Genomic DNA, 6,783 nt, shown 5'->3' with positions numbered 1-6,783 from the left:
AATATAACTCACTTTATCACAAAAATCACTTTATTGCGGTGGTCAGGAACCAAACCCACAGAATCTCTGAGACATACCTGTCCACTTAATGAAAAATTCAATGTCCTTCACCTGTTGCTAATGTCATGCAGGGCACACAATAGATGCTTAGTAAATTCATAGTGGAATCATGTGGTTCTAGGGTTCTGGGTTAATCTGGACCATGTGAGGGGCTTTCCTTATAGAGCTGTGGGCAATGTTTCCAGAAGCAAGGTCTTGATCAGGATGGTGACAGAAAGCAGCAGGGCTGTGCCCAGTGCCAGAGTGGAAGGTTGAGTGAAATCTTAGAAGGAGAGTAAGGCTTGGGTAGGGGGTTGTGTGAGCCTGGGTCCCAGCAGCCCAGGGTGAGGGCCACCATGTCTTTGTCAGGAGGAGGCCTGATTCCATATGGGCCAAGTGCATTGAATGGCAGTCTTCTGGTGGTGGAAAGATACCTTTTGAGACAGATAAGTGAGCAAATATGGAGGGAGAGAGCGAGAGGAAGAGAGAGAGAGAGAAGTCTTCCCTCCCTGACCATTGTAGAAAAGGGATCTACTTTGACTGGCTGTGCTTGTGCCTGTCGGGCTCTGACAGATGCCCTGGGTGTCGTGCTTGTGTCTGTGTTGATCTTTCCTATCAGACTGGAAACCCCATAGGAACAGAGGTTTCTTATAGTCACCTATTTAATCCACACTAGACTCCACATAGACAATGGATGCCTTGCACATAATAGGTGCTCCATAAATGTGGGTGGAATTGTTACAGAATGGGAGTGTCCAAAAAAAAACCCCAGAGCTTGCAGCTTGGGGATGGGGAAAAGGAAGCAGCTTTTAGGATGCCTTTGCACGCCTGGGGCTAGTGGCCGGTAACTTTGTTATGTAAATGGCTTTGATGCTTCCAGGGCCCAGGAAGATGGGAGGGGTCTTGGACCTTGGAATGGTACTGAAAGAGCTTACAGAGCCTGCGTGGGGTTCTGTGAATGGTCAGAACTGGTTACTGCATCCACTGCATCAGAGGAAACAGTCAGGGCTTTTAAAAAGCAGCTGCAGACATTTTAGCGGTGCTCTCCATGCTGCTTTAAGAAGGACTCTCACCATGCTGCTTTAAGAAGGGAGTTCTCCATGTGGATTAGAGGAACTGAGTTCTCCATGCAGCTTGGTGAAGAGGTTCTCCATGTGGTTTTAAGAAGGTTCTCCGTGCTGTTTTGAGAGGGAAACACCATGCGGGTTTGGGAAGGCAGTTTGCAAGGAGGCTAAGAATCCACGCAGTTCTGCATTGAGTGCTGGAGGGCACCACAACACAGAAAGACCTCCCCAATCAGAATTGAATGATTGGCAGCTACCGGTAAAGCTGAACTGTGTCTAGGAAGTAGGGAAACAGTATTTCTAACTTTTCTAAAACTAGCCTGGTTTGGTAGGGGGAGGCAGAACTATGTGTTTGTGGGTGCTTTAAAGAACATAAGACTTAACGGCAGAAACCCGCAAATAATCTAAATCTGTATAACTGTTAAATAAACAGTTCTTTTTCTTTTCACTAAACTCTGGTATTGAGAGTTACGATTCTGGTGGCGGGCAATTGGGCTCCTAACTAAAAAGCCCATGGGTTCTGTTTCAATCAGAGCAGCCCAGGGGTTCTGTTACAGAATGAAGGAAGGAAAGCACAAAGATGCACTTTATTTTCTGTTGGAAAGAGATATTGGGAAAATAGGTTAAATTTGATCCAGATTTAACCAAGCAAGCAAACCAAAAACTAACCACTATTAAGTTCATTTGAGTAGTGCATAGATTTTTGCTGGACTTAAATCACTGCTTTAGATACATTCATCCTCCTAAGTAAAATTTAGATTTATGTTTAAGGCTCAGTGGTTACTCAGAGCATTGTACCTGATGGTTTATGTGCTAGTTTAAAGTGGTTCTCTCTCAACTCTCCTTCCCTCCCTTCCTCCCTTTTCTGTTCCTTCCCTTCCCTCCCTATTCTTCCTCTCTCTTTTTCATTTATTTATTTCTAGTCAGGCAATCTTTAAAAATTCTCCTCAAAGAAATCTTATTTTGATGTGATGTTTAGCATCTAACAGAGGTGAAAAGTTAGAATGCTTGGTGGCGAATCACCCAGTTGGTCTTTTCTTCAACTGTACTCCCTTAGTGACACCTGGGCTGCTCTCAGAGACCTAGGGTGGCCAGATTTAGTGTAATAAAAAGGCAGGACATGCAGGTACATTGTTGTCTGGTGGTCCTACTGGGATCCCAGGGGCCAGGTCCAGGTTTCTGGGGTGAAAGCTGGACAATCGTATAGGACCTCATGCTCAGAAGGACCCTGATTGGTTTAATTCACTGCTCTCACCATCTTTAAGTCCTTAATAATTTTTGAACATTTTTGTTTTGCACTGGTCTCCAGATTTTGTAGCCAATCCTGCTAGGGCATGATTTTGGACCCCAGTGTCATAAGTACTACAGGCCCCAGTGCCGTAAGTACTGCCACTCGGAGTTACTCCATCGCACAAACATGAGGCATCCCCACTGCCTGGCCTGTCTTTGCTATAGAGTGGGTGATGTCTGGGTGGCTTTTCCTCAGACACCTGTTTTTATTCTAATTTGCTCTAAGTGTTTCTGCCTTGGCACTAGATCCTACTTTTTAGACATTGTATCCAAGTTTCACTGAACCTGGTCTAAATCAGTGAGATACTTCATGAGTAGAAATTTTAGTTGCTTCAAAGATGCCTTGAAAAGCCATTTGACCTAAAAACTAACTTTTATTGATGTTACCTAATGGTGTTGCCTGATACATATGATATTCATTATGAATGCGTGTTTATGATGTCATTCTTTTGCACAATTGCTTAGACTCAGAGTTTCCAAATGTTGGCTGTAGATTAGCTTGATTGCACCTGCAGATGGATCTTTTTCAAAAGGGAAGAATGTAGCTGTTCTGACTGCTCAGTCCCTAGAGTTCTCCAAAGAAAGGGCTTGTGAACAGGTGCAGCAAGACTCAGTCGTTGGGGATTAACCAAGTGCACAGAGGAAGATAGAGTATTCATGCCCAGGACTGGAGAAGGGTTCAGCCACAAAAACAGAAAGAAATAACATCACATGTTGTTTTAGAAAAATCTGGTATAACTATCCAAAACCCCAGACTTAGCTAAGGATGTAATTATGTGTATTGCAAAAAATAATATTTCTACTTCTGAGTTCATTTTAAAATAATGAGATCTCCACTACAGTGAGAATATTCAGTGTATAAAGTTTTTATTGAATTTACTGGTTTTGATAATTGCTATTGTTATGTAACTTACATTACTTTTGGGGGAATCTGGGTGATGACTAGATTTTTTAAAAATCCTCTCTGTGCTATCTTAATTAAAAAAATTTTTGTGGGTCTATAATTATTTTAAAATAGGAAGTTAAATTTATATATGTATATATGTTTGTATATGTAGTATATTAGTGTATAGTATAATTAGTATTAGTGTATAGTATATATATTGTGTGTATGTGTATATATACATATACACACAGTGTATCACACATATATACACATTACAGTGTGTTAAGGATCACATCTATGAGGCTAAATGAGCTCATCTTCTTTGCATGCTCAGTTGACAAGGTGACTGATCTATCTTTGCCTTTCCCCAGTCATTTATCAAATAAAATATTGGATCTAGATACTGTAATGGCCAAACCCCATGGTAGCTGATGGCTTCAATCATTTAATCTTTCACCGAGGGGACATCAGCAGCAGAAAATAAACTCATTTTAAAATCATGTTTTCTTGTCTCCTGACCTAGAAAAGGAGGAAAGATGTCAAAAGCAAGGGACAAACAGGAAAGAAAAAAATGAGCAAAAAATTTTGCTTTTGTGATATCAGCCAGGGCCCAATTATCTGATTTTTCTGTTATGTTTAGCTCCTGAACAGGGTGATTATGTCATTCTAATTTTAGTTCTTGTTAGATGAGTTCATTTGCTCAATTTAGGTTGCTTAAACCAGAAAGGTGGAAGTAGTGACAGAAGTGGAAGGAAGTTATTAAGGAGTTGAACAGATTGGATGAGATATTGAAAACAGGAAGGAGATTTGTTTATTCATTTTAATTCAAGGAAGATTCCTCAGCTCCCAGCTCAGTGCCATACACAAGATGGACAGACAGATTCTGACCTCCTGTACTTAACCTTCAAGGCAGTAGAAAGACAGGGGACCAATAATCAAGTTGTTGTGCTCCCTATCATCAGGTAGCAATAAATGGGATGAAGAAAGGTAAAGAAAAATAAAAGTCTGGAGGTAAAAAGAAAACAAATTTTAATTCTTGAGATGATATTGCTCCTGTAACAAGAAGGAGCTAGAGTTACAGCCATCATAAACTTAATAGATGAGAAAAAACAAAATGTAAATGTTCATCCTAGTGATGCGTCAGTGAAAGGAAACTGGATTACGGTGTTATTTTAATTTAAATTCTAGTTAAAGTTAGTCAGTTTCTCCCCATTTTTTCTCTGCTGAAAGTATTTTGATTTTCACACTTGTTTTGTATAACAGTGGTCATAAAAATGTTCATGTCCTTTGATCCCTAATACAGTGATTCTTAAATTTATTGGACCTAATGCCCTCTTTTTTTATAAAAAATATTTTGTGACACCTCCTTCACTATCCTGAAATGAAATCACAGATGATATAACTTATCTAGAGGCATAATTTCAAGAATTCAAGACACTACTTCAAAGAAACAATAAACATAACAACATCATAAGACCTAACAATGCCACATCTGTACATGAAATTAGTGTGGCAGTCTCTGATACAGACTGAAACCCAGAGTTACGTACTAGTCACAAGTGGGAACATTACACCAGCTGTGTTGTCACTGGCCTAAAGTGAGTCCTGTGGCCACCTCTGACTCCAGGGGCACACAATTGTTAGGTCCTACTTCTATGGTCAGCAGTTTGGGCTGGGTAACCCAGTGCGATTCCTCACTGGCCTTACTGGGGCCCATTCGTACCACAGCAGTCAGCTGGAGGCTCATGGGCAGGTTGGTCCAAGGTGACCTCTCTGACATGCCTACAAGCTATTGCTGTGAGTTGGCCTAGCTATGCCAAAGGTCAGCCACAGATATCTTTGACAAACCTGGAAAAGCATGCAGTATTTTCGGCCCAAATCATAACTTTAAAGCGAATGAGGGAGGAGATTGATGAAGATGGTTTTATGTGTACATTTTAATGCTTTTCCCCTGAGGCCTAATCAACCATGGACTATCAGAGGCAAAAACAAAAAAAGACCAAACATCTATCTGGTCCAGAGATAGATGTTTGGTTTTATCTAAAGTGTTATCTGAGAAGTAGTATGAATGACCCATGGACATGGACAACAGGGTGGAGATTGACTGTGGGAGAAGGGGTAGGCAGGGTAGGGGGGAGCAATAGGGGGAAAAGTGGGACAACTGTAATAGAAAAAACAATAAATAAATTTTAAAAATAGGACACGTCACGACGTGGGCTTCAGCCAACCGGCTTCGGACAAGTAGGAGTGGGAGGGGGATGCAGAGGCAGACAAGATGGCGGCTGCGGCAGCTGCACAAGGCGGGAGAAGTGGTGGTCGCGGAGGCGGTAGTGAGTCTGGCAGTGGCCCAAGTGGCGAGACAGGTAGTGGCCGCAGCGGCTTGTTGGATAAGTGGAAGATTGATGATAAGCCTGTAAAAACTGACAAATGGGATGTATCAGCTGTGAAAAATTCTTTGGATGATTCTGCCAAAAAGGTACTTCTGGAAAAGTACAAGTATGTGGAGAATTTTGGTCTAATTGACGGTCGCCTCACCATCTGTAACATCTCCTGTTTCTTTGCCATAGTGGCATTAATTTGGGATTATATGCACCCCTTTCCAGAGTCCAAGCCTGTTTTGGCTTTGTGAGTCATATCCTATTTTGTGATGATGGGTATCCTGACCATTTATATCTCATATAAGGAGAAGAGCATCTTTCTCTTGGCCCATAGGAAAGATCCTACAGGAATGGATCCTGGTGATATTTGGCAACTGTCTTCCAGTCTCAAAAGGTTCGATGACAAATACACTCTGAAGCTGACCTTCATCAGTGGGAGAACAAAGCAGCAGCGACAGGCTGAGTTCATGAAGTCCATTGCTAAGTTTTTTGACCACAGTGGGTGGTCATGGATGCCTATGAGCCTGAAATATCCAAGCTCCATGACAGTTTTGCCACAGAAAGAAAAATAAAATAGCCAATTCTAAAAACAGCCATCTTTTTGAAGGATCATGCGGAATCAAGGGTTGATGGGGAAAGAAGCAGAGAAAAGTAAGAAATATTACACGTTCCTGTTTTGTCCTGAAATTCAGTCCCTTCTGGATAAGTAGGGTTTTCTATCTGAGATATGAGAAATTATAGCTCTGATAGCTAGCTGTAGCCTCCTTGGTCTATTGATTACATTGTCCTGATTTGCTTTTCTGGAAAAACATTTTTGCTAAAAACTGAACAGACTTTCTCCTTTGTATCTAGCAGTATAGTATAGTTCTGTGCTATGCAGCGTTTAAAGACTCAGTTTTTAAAATTGCTAATCTGTTGCTGATTTTATTGTGTTAATTCCTGTTTTAATAGCTGTTTCCCTCAATTCAGGATACAATTTCTTGTGTACATCTTCACACACCATTTTTTTTTTTTTGTGGTGTGTATATATTTAACTTGGGGTGAATTGGGGGGAAAAAAAGCCCATAGCTTTTTCATTTGTTTAAAACAGACCTTCTTCCTGTTACATTTTGTGTGTTCTTAACCA

The 6,783-nt window shown here is 41.0% G+C and overlaps 1 pseudogene; it reads left to right on the top strand.

Moving 5' to 3' along the window:
- The first annotated feature begins 5,554 nt into the window (after positions 1 to 5,554).
- On the top strand, positions 5,555 to 6,480 carry LOC150006457 (signal peptidase complex subunit 2 pseudogene; annotated as a pseudogene).
- The last annotated feature ends 303 nt before the right edge of the window (positions 6,481 to 6,783 follow it).

This window comes from Furipterus horrens, unplaced genomic scaffold (assembly GCF_987537825.1).
Source record: "Furipterus horrens unplaced genomic scaffold, mFurHor1.1.pri manual_scaffold_6, whole genome shotgun sequence".
NCBI lineage: Eukaryota > Metazoa > Chordata > Mammalia > Chiroptera > Furipteridae > Furipterus > Furipterus horrens.
Note: the sequence above shows the minus strand (reverse complement) of the source record. Positions and strands in the feature narration are given on the sequence as shown.